Source organism: Mesoplodon densirostris, chromosome X, assembly GCF_025265405.1.
Source record: "Mesoplodon densirostris isolate mMesDen1 chromosome X, mMesDen1 primary haplotype, whole genome shotgun sequence".
NCBI classification, from domain to species: Eukaryota; Metazoa; Chordata; class Mammalia; order Artiodactyla; family Ziphiidae; genus Mesoplodon; species Mesoplodon densirostris.
In genome coordinates, this window is record NC_082681.1 from 129,894,797 (window position 1) to 129,905,656 (window position 10,860).

A 10,860-nucleotide genomic window follows, 5' to 3' on the forward strand; every position below is an offset into this window, starting at 1 on the left:
TTTGTACCTGGTCAATCTTCAAAAATAAATTTAGTAACCTTTCAACTCAATGCTTGAAAGTATAGATTCTTAGCCAGACTGCCTGGGTTTGAATCCCAGCATCTCTACTTAACAGCTGTGTTAACTTGGACACGTTTCTCAACTTCTCTGTTCTCAATTCATCATCTGTAAAATCAGAATTAACTGGATTTAATACGTTCATGTTTATAAAGTGCTTACAACAGTCCCTGGCTCAGAGTAACCACTATAAAAGCTATGGTTAAATAGAAGCAAAAACAGGTTTTAAAAAAAAAGAAAAAAATTTACCTCACCAAAAACAGCACACCAAACTGTGCCCTGTCATTTTTTCATGGAGTGTGCCACTGGCCGTAGGAAAGGATGAATGTGGAGGGTGTCTGGATGAGTCAGTGAAAATATATCACAGATGCTGAAATAATAGCTCAAAGCCACTATGCAGAGATGGACTTTGCTGTCCTATCCTAGTCAGAAGTGACCTCAGAATTCTCCTCTATAGTATCCATGACTGCTGGCCATCTTGCCTCTACTCAAATGCCTCTAAGAAAAGGATATCATCCCCTAAAGGACATTTTATCCCACTGATAAGGGTGCCATAGAGAAGGACACTAGAGAGAGGAAAAGTATGTAAAGAAAATCCTAAAGACTCCATCAAAAAACTGTTTGAACTAATAAATTCACTAAAGTTGCAGGATTCCAAATCCACACACAAAATTCAGTTGTGATTTTATACACTAGCAGCAAGCTATCTGAAAGAGAAATTAAGAAAACAATCCCATTTACAATAGCATCAAAAACAATAGAATACTTAGGAGTAAATTTAACCAAGGAGGTGAAAGACCTGTGTGCTAAAAACCGTTAGACGCTGATTAAATGAATTGACGAAGGCACAAATGGAAAGATATCCCATGTTCTTGGACTGGAAGAATTAATATTGTTAAAACGTCCCTACTACACAAAGTGGTGTACAGATTCAATGCAGTTCCTATAAAATTTCAGTGGCATTTTTTACAGAAATAGAAAAAAAACAATCCTAAAATTTGTGTGGAGCCACAGAAGACTCTGAATAGCCAAAGCGACCTTGAGAAAGAACAAAGCTGAAGGCATCGTACTTCCTGGTTTCAAACTATACTACAAAGCTATACTAAACAAAATAGTATGATACTGGCATAAAAACAGACACATAGACCAATGGGACAGAGTCAGGAGCCCAGAAATAAACCCACACATATATGATCAACTGATCTTTGACAAAAGCACCAAGAACACACAATTGGCATAGTCTCTTCAATTAATGGTGTTGGGAAAACTGGACATTCACGTGCAAAAGAATGAAACTGTATCCTTATGTTACACAAGAGATGACATATGTTAGTGACGATGTGTAGAAAGGGGAATCTCTGTACAGTGTTGGTGGGAATGTAAATTGGTACAGACATTATGGAAAACAATATGGAGAGTCCTCAAAAATTAAAACTAGAACTACCATATCATCCAGTAATTCCACTTCTGGATATATATCCAAAGGAAGTAAAATCAGCATCTCAAAGAGACATCTGCATTCCCATGTTCACTGCTGCATTATTCACAACAACCAAGATACAGAAAACTTAAGTGTCCACCTACAGATGAATAGATAACGAAGATGTAGTGTGTGTGTGTGTGTGTGTGTGTGTGTGTAGTGTATATATATACATACACATATATATAGTGTATATATATACATATACAATGGAATAGTATTCAACCATAGAAAGAAGGAAATACTGCTATTTGTAACAACATGGATGAATCTGGAGGACATTATTCTAAGTCAAATAAGCTAGACAAAGGCAAATACTGGATGGTATTACTTGTATGTGGAAACTAAAAAAAAAAAAGTCAAACTCATAGAAACAGAGTGGAATGGTGGTTGTTGGGGAGAGGGGTGGGTTGAGGGGTGGGGAGATGTTGGTCAAAGGGTACAAACTTTCAGTTCTAAGATGAATAAGTTCTGAGGATATAATGTACAACATGGTGACTATAGTTAACAGTACTGTATTATATATCTGAAACTTGCTAAGAGAGTAGCTCTTAAGCATTATCACCATGCACACACAGACACATGCACAAAAGGTCACCATGTGAGGTGGTGGATGTGTTAATTAATTGCAGTAATCATTTCACAACGTACACATATGTTAAGTCATCATATTGTACACTTTATATACAATTTTATTTGTCAAGTGTACCTCATTAAAGCTGAGGGAGCGAAGTCAAAAAGAAGCATAATAACTTTTTAAAATAAAATGAAAAAAAGGAGAATAGAGGTTACTAGGGGCTGGAAGAGGACGGAATAAGGAGTAGTTATTTAAGGTGTACAGAGTTTCAATTTGGGGGGATGAAAAACTTATGGAAATCAATAGTGGTGATGGTAATACAGTGTTGTGAATGTACTTAATGCCATTGAGTTGTACACTTTAAAATGGTTTAAATGGGAAATTTTGTGTTATGAATATTCTACCACTGTAAAAAAAATAGTTTATAAAAGAGAATGGCTTCTCAGAGATGGGCTTCTTAAAAACAGGCATCTTAGATGATGGCTTCCTGGAGAGAGGCGTAATGAAGAGGAATACCACAGAAGGGGCTCTATAGACAAGGGCATCGTAGATTGACTGCATCATAGAGAGGTCCATCACAGATAACGGCAGCATAAAAAGGGACATCATGGTAGGTCATTACAGAGATGGCTCTCATAGGAAGGAGTTTTGATGGTTATCATATGTAAGTTCATCATAGAGAGAAGGAACATAGGATCATCCTAGAGAAGTCTGTCAGACAGGAACGCCTTAGAAGCTTTCGTGTCAGCTTCTCCTCTCTGGACATCAGGTTGTGAGCTCCATGAGACCAGAGATGGATCTTATTCATTTTTACTTTTTCAACATCTGACACATACTTCGGCACACAGTAGCTACCCATTCTTGTTTGTGGGGTGACTATATATATACCATCTCTTCTACACATGGCCTTTGAAAAATGTAGAACCTGTTACCCATTTCTTGTCTTCTGCAGACTGACTTGGCCTAGTTCTTAGAAAAATTTCCAGTGTGCTGAATATTTCTGACTTTTCCCATCCTAAGAGCCCTCTGCATACCCATTTGTGGTAGGCAGAATTTTTAGGATGCCCCCCCCAAAGATGTCCTGCCCTAATCCCTGGAACCTGTGATGTTATGAGATATTACTCCCATGACTACGTTATGTTATTCCCTATTAAAATAGGGAAATTATCTGGTGGGCATGATCTGGTCCCACGAGCCCTTAAAAGCAGAGAACACTTTCTGGCTGGTGGCAGAAGAGGAAGACAGAGAGATTCAAAGCATGAGAAAGATTTGATGCAACATTTCTGGCTTTGAAGATGGAAGGAGCCATGTGTACGGATGGAAGAGCAGCCAGTAGGAGCTGAGCAACCCTTCACTGGCAGCCAGCAAGGAAATGGAGACCTCAGTCCTACCACAACAAGGAACTAAATTTGGTCAACAATCTAAATGATCTTGAAAGTGAATTGTTTCCCAGAGCCTTCAGATAAGAGTCCTAGCTGTCAAACACTTTAATTTCAGCCTTGTGAGACCCTGAGCATAGAACCGAAGAGAGCCTGTCCAGATTTCAAACCTCCAGAACTGTGAAATAATAAAAAGTGTTGTTTTAATTCACTAAATTTGTTGTAATTTGTTATGCAGCAGTAGAAAACTAATATGTCATTTATCACAGTCTTTCTTTATAAGTTCCTGGAACTGATTCTTTTAATGAGCATTCTAACTAAATATTTTTCTTTCAGTTCTAAGTAGGAAAGGAATTCCTTCCCCATCCCTCCCCCTTTGATTTGAGAGAATTTTTTTCTTTCCTATTTTAGATCATTAATTGCCAGTTAGATTACTTAAAATATATTTTCAAAATGAACTGCGGTAATGTTTGTACTTATGAAAAAGGAGCAATTGTTTTCCTGTTTCTGATTTGTTTCATGTAATAAGATATGGTTGATAATGTGAGGAACTTGAGTGCCGTGATAGAAACACGTTTGGACAATTGGATTTCTAGATCTTTAGGTTTATAGATCTCTCTAGTTGAGAAGAGTGTAACTCGTTCATAAATTTAAAATATTTTAACAGCAGAACCATCTGGTTTCCACTCCAGAATGTAAAGAGCTTGGAAACCATCACTTCTGCCCTCTTAACAAGAAAAAGGCTGAACAAACTGAAAATCAGTAACTGAGCTCCATCAGAGAATGAACTCACAAGACAAAGTGCCATCCTCAAAACTGGAGAGACAGGCAAATACAGAGACTATAATCAGTTTACCTAAAGCGGAAGCCACTGGACCCAGTAGCTGGTAGTAACACTTAAACCAGAACTTCCGTGAATTGCTGGTGGCTGAGCATCGACTAGCTTGAGAGTTAAAAACTACTGGAGGCTCAGTGTAAGTGGGGACCCCATACTTTTGCGCGTTTCACCTCTAGGATTCTCACCAAATTCTCATGGTGAAAATCAGAGAAAAATCCTCTTGTGCTTGGGCAGAGTGAGGGGGAAAGAACCCGTTCTGAAATACAGTTTTGAAATAAGCTCAGGGGAAAAGTAACTATTTTGAAACAAGCCCAGAGCATTCTTTACAACAAAAACCTCACCAGCAAGAGAAAAGAATTTACTAGAGCTTTATCTGACTTGAGAGAAGGAAAATTACCCAATTTCAGCCCTCTCTAGCCTTCCTACCTTGCTTGAGGGGAACAGCAAAAGCTAAGAAGTGCTTGTGAGGATCACATCCCATGGGCACAGGCACAGTAAAAAATTAAGAACTAATCATAGGATTATAGAATGCCCCCCCCCACTCTACCACTGCATTAATAGGGCTCCTGTCTAATGACAGTAGATTACAAGCGAAATAACTATGATGCTCAGACTCTAAGCAGGAGTTTTTAGGGAAACACAAAGACCACAGGAGAAGACACAACACAAAACAGAACAAGGATACTCAAGGAAGTTGAAGCCTCTGATACCTACAGCTACAACAAACACAGCCTAATTCCTAGGCAGATCAACATAAAGCCTATCTCAGTTCCTATTACTCAACACATCATGTCCAACTTTCAACAAAAAATTACAAGCCATTCTGAAAGGCAAGAAAAACCACAATCTGAAGAGACAAAGCAAGCATCAGAACTAGACTCAAGTATGGTACAGACTTTGGAATTATCAGACCAGGAACTTAAAATAATTGTGATTAATATGCTAATGGCTCTAATGGAAAAAGTGGACAACATGGGAGAATAGATGGGTATCATAAGCAGAGAAATGGAAACTCTAAGAAAGAATCAAAAGGAAATGCTGGAAGTCAAAAATACTGTAGCAGAAATGAAGAATGCCTTTGATGAGCTTATAGTAAACTGTACATGGCCAAGGAAAGAATCATGAGCTGAAAGATATGCCAATAGAAACTTCCCAAAACTGAAATGCAAAGAGAAAAAAAGAATAGGAAAAATAAAAGGAAGATAGTATCCAAGGGCTGTGAGACAATTGCAGAAGGTATAACATCCACATAATGGGAATATCAGAAGAAGAAAGAAAGAAAGGGGCAGAAAAAATAGCTGAAGTAACAGTGACTGAGAATTTTCCACAATTAATGACAGAAACCAAGCCATAAATCCAGGCAGTTCGTGAAACACAACTAGGATAAATACCAAAGAGTCTGTACCTAGCCATATCATATTCAAACCACAGAAAACCAAAGACAAGGAGAAAATCTTTAAAATATAGTAACAGCTGCTTATTATGTGCCAAGCATAATATAAGCATTTTACTTATGTCACTTAATTTATATGGAAATCTCCATCTCAAGGACTTTATATTCATCCCCATTTACAGATTATAAAACTGAGAGTTAGGAGGTTAAGACTACTTGTTTAGAAAGTGAATTGACAAGAATTCAAACTGAGACTGTTCTAAGTACTAAGAAATAGTGCTGATGGAGCATAACTTAGTATGATGAATATATATTGACATCAGAATGGAAAGTTATAAATTTCTGCATTCTGATAATGAAGTTTAGAGCTGTGGTTTCCCATTAGTATGGAACTTGTCAAACATAAATTGTCACTTCTAATAGTTACACAAAGGAGCTGATATTGAACATAAAGTCTAATCTATAGATGAAGAGAATAACAAAATCAAATAAATAGGAATTTTAACAATTCCAAATGAGCTTTGACTAATTTTTAAAGCCAAGGGAAATTACTTAATTTCTCATATTACTAAATGTAATCAGGCCAGAAATTTTTTGAATTTGAGTCTTGATTATTCATTTATTAAAACATAAAAGCTCCGAAAAAGATGAAAACTTTCTAATCCAAAGGACTGCTCCCTGCTGATGAAGCTAAACCAAACAGAGCTAGCCTAACCAGCCAGGTTACCAAAAATGATTCCTTAGGTGATGACTCAGCCATCCCCTGGTTTTAAATCTCAGTGTAGGTTGGAATTCTCTGTAACTCCAGCCTGGTTAAAGTGATTTCTACAATTTCCATCATTCAGTATATGTACTTGTTCTTTGTTCATTTATATTAATTCATTACATCTATGTATTTGTTGATTGTTTTTCTGCCTAATGGTTGCACCCTTTCTGTTTTATACTTTTGACACAGGAGTTAAGCAAAGGTATTAGGCCCAGGAGGCAATGTGTTCACTGCACTGTTTTTAGCCTATTTTGGGGGTATGACCTAGTGGAGGAGTTGAGCTATCTGTCACTCTGAAAAAATAGCATCACTGTATTCCGTGGGTCTCAAACTGGTAGCTACATGTGTCAAGCCAATTAGTTTTATTTGGCCTTCCTGTGAGGCTCTTTTATTAGGAGTGTATTGTTGCCTAACAAATTGCCCCAGAACTTAGAGGTTTAAAACAATACACATTCATTATCACACAGGTTTTCCCGGTCAGGAGTCCAGGCATACCTTAGCTGAGTCCTCTGCTCAGGGTCTCACAAGACTGTGATCAAGGTGTCCACTGAGGCTGACGTCTCATCTGGAGGCTCACCTGGGGAAGAATATGCTTCCAAGCTCACTCGTGTAGTTGTTGGCAGGATTCAGTTCATTGAGGGCTGTTGGACTGAGGGCTTTATTTCCTTTGTGGCTGTTGGCCAGAGGCCACGCTCCATTTCTTGCCATGTGGGCCTCTCCAACATGCCAGCTTGCTTCATCAAAGCCAACTAGGGAGAGAGTCTGCTAACAAGATGGAGATCACAATCTTTTTTTGACCAGTCATGGAAGTGACTTCCCTCGATGTTGCCCTATGCTATTAGTTAGAGGCAAGTTACTTAAGGGAAGGTAGCTACCAAGTCATGAGTACCAGCAGGTACAGACCATCAGAGACCATCTTAGAGGTGCCTACCATAGTACTTTTGGTGGTTTGAAGGACAGTATAATTAGGTACCCTATTGTGCCTGATCAAAAAGACTTCTAGCTCCAGAAAAGAGTTTAGATTCCAGCTCAGCTACTTCCAATAAGTCTGGACTTTGGTAGTTTCTCGCCTTCTTTAGGTCTCAATTTCTCCTTTGAGAAATATGGAGATAAACATACTGGCTTTGCCTAACAGTTGTGAAGATGTGGGAAGAGTGCCTGCTGGTCTCCCATCCGGTGGGTGAAAGTGTTCATGGCATACCACTATCTCTTCACTTCCCTCATGGCTCGAAATGAGACTTTAATCAGTCTGTTTGGTATCTCAACCGCACCCTAAACTTCCTGGAAGTTCTGGAAGTCTGTTGAGTTGTCATGATTTTTGTTATATCTCACCCAAACCATATACTGATTAACTCAGTAAATGAATGCTTTTTGGTAATGATGGTTTTCACTTACGATATTTTCATAAAATAGCCCAAGGGATTTGATTGTGACTTTTTACTCTCATAAGATTTTCCCTGCTACCTTCATGCTCTGGCCTACATGCATGGTTAGAAATCTAAGCTTCCTACAAATTACAGTATCTGTTGCCCCTCATCGTACTCTGCATGGTGGTCAGTAATTGATCATTTTGCCCAAATTCAATACATTTCTCTTTAAAACAGTTTTTTGAGTGCTTGTCTACTTGTCTATTATTCCTCACTGACATTTGCTTGAGAGGGGGAGAAAGGAAGGAGGACAAACTTTGTGTTAAAGAACTGTCTGCAGAAAGCAGGGTGGAGGTGGCCACATCACAGTAATTTTAGTAATGGTGGCCTGGTGGGTGAGAGGGCTTTGGAGAGGGGTTGTCTCTGATGTGAATGTTGATCCGATGACCTCATCTCAGTGCTGCTTGCTAATATTAGATATTTTAGAAGGCTGATCCCAACACCAGTAAGAACTAAATGTAATGTGAATTCACCTTATAAATAAAAATTCCAATGATATTCACCAATAAGAAGAAAATTCACCCGCAGTTACCATCATGGTGACAAAAAATCAATCCAAGGCACATCTTCTCTTACTCCAATATGTGTTGTGTCTTCTCTTTGGCCCTGGAGTATTCATGGATAGACTCAGGGACACAAAAATGGCTGCCAACTAAGAAATGGTTGTTAAATGTCAGGTGCTTACAAAACACAGTCTCTAAAGCTCCTACAATGACCATACCGATGGACTTCCTTGCTGTTTTTTTTCTTCCTTCCCTATACTTCTTTTCCTTCCTTCCCTTTCTTCCCTTCCCTCCCTTCTCCTGACTCCACTCTCTCCTGAGAAATAGGAATGAGGATCATGGTAAACTCAGAATGATTAAAGGTACTTCTCACCACATAGCTTGCCAGAGACTCCAGAGTCTGCAATGTGTCTTCTTCACCTTTCTGACTTGCACTAGAAATCTAAGGGGAAATAAATCAGTAGTAGAAGCAAAATGCAGTGAGGAATCAAAGTGGTCAAGTGCCGTTGTAAAGCTTGAGTCAGTGAAGTTTAAAGCATTCAGATGAGAACTTTCAGAAGACAGAAACCAAAATAGGAGAGGGGAGGGGGGAGGGGGGAGCATCAACGTGAGCCGGGCACGGTTGTTAGACACTAAGGCAATCCACAGCAGTGAGCAGCGTATCTGCTTTCGAGGGGCTCCAAGTCCTGGGGACAAGACAGATGATTCAGGACGTTTTAATGTAAGGTGACAAAGCAAATCGAGAAGGACCCTGTAGGGGACACACTGTGGGGAGGGGAGACGTAGAGAAGAATTACTCTAATAGGAGAATATAAGGAATTAATTCTCTAGGTCCCAGCCACAGCTGGCAAGGCCCCATCTGCAAAGCCCACCGCAGATGCAGCACCTGCCATGCTCTCTGGAGCCCGGGCACTGCTAACCATAAAACAACTGCTGTTAGGACTTCCCTGGCGGTCCAGTGGTTAAGACTTTGCCTCCCAGTGCAGGGAGTGGAGGTTCGATCCTGGTCGGGGAGCTAAGGTCCCACATGCCTCGTGGCCAAAAACCCAAAACATAAAACAGAAGCAATATTGTAACAAATTCAATAAAAACTTTAAAAAATGGTCCACATCAAAAAAAAATTCTTTTAAAAATAAATAAGGTATAAAATTAAAAACAAAACAAAACTGCTGTTTCAGAACCCACCGCTCCAGTGTGCAGCTCTGTTACTGTACTCGAAGGCACTTCCAAAGGCCAGGCCCCTGCTCGGTGCCTGCTTTCTGGCCATTTAAAGTGCTGGCAGAATAAAGAACAGCTAGAGAAGAAAACAGGTTGACTGGACAGCACGGGTGAGATTTTTAAGGACTAAGCAATGCATCCAGCATGGGGTTTTGCATATTGGTTTGTCTCAGAGAGGGAGTAACATATAGGAAGGATACTTAGTCACAGGTACTAGTATTGACTGCTGATGCCCTTAATGCTTTGGTGTCCTATCAAACACGTGTCTGGTTTGGCATGGGAGTGCCAGTGGTTCCATTCACCACGTCCTCGCAGTGGGAGCCAACGGCTCCCCACCTCAGGGCGATGACTTCCTCTTCCCCGTGGTGGGGAAAGCACTGACTACATGCTTGGGTGGAGATGCCTTCAAGGCCTGTCTCAGCTCCTTGCTGGCTACACGACTCTGGCGAATCACTTTACCTCTCAGTAAGATGGGAGAAATTGCACCTTCCTTGTAAAGTGAGTGGAGAACTGAATAAAATAATGCAATAGGAGTGCTCCTTGTAGGGTTTCTATTCTGGTGGTGCTGGTCAATTTGGCTTTTTTCATAAAGGGAGCTGATATTGGCACTGAAATCCACAAATGGATCGTTAAACCCCCATGAATCACTCTGCAAACAGCCAAGCTGAAGAGAAATGCTCTGCCCTGGTTTATTGGGTCCCACTCTAAATATAACTCTGATTGTCCTCAGACTTCTTAAATGGTTAGCTTTTAAGTAGTATTTAACATCTGAAAATAGAAAGAATACAGTGAATGCCTGGCCCGTAAGGCATTTCACTGTGCAGTAGTTTACATGGATGAATTTCTGTTAGGTCACCTGAAAATTAGCAACCACATTTTTGCAGATAAGGTACATGGATAGATGCATCTCCATTGAATGGGGGGACGAGAGGGAAAACAATAGCACACTTTATTCAGGTAGTATTCAAATCATTAATTTCCTTGATTTATAACTACAAGATGCTCATTATTCATGATCGGTTATTCTAGAAATTACATGAAGGTGACTTGGAAGCATTTAGACTCCTCTTAAACTGCATCTGTGATGCCAGTATGATCCCCAAACAGCTGTTGAATTAGTTGATGGGAGACCTATAGAAAGGACGGGTGTTTAAGTTGTCATTAATAAAAGTTCAAACAGCCCCTAGTCCAGAGTTAGACTTGGGGCCCAGACCTCCCACGC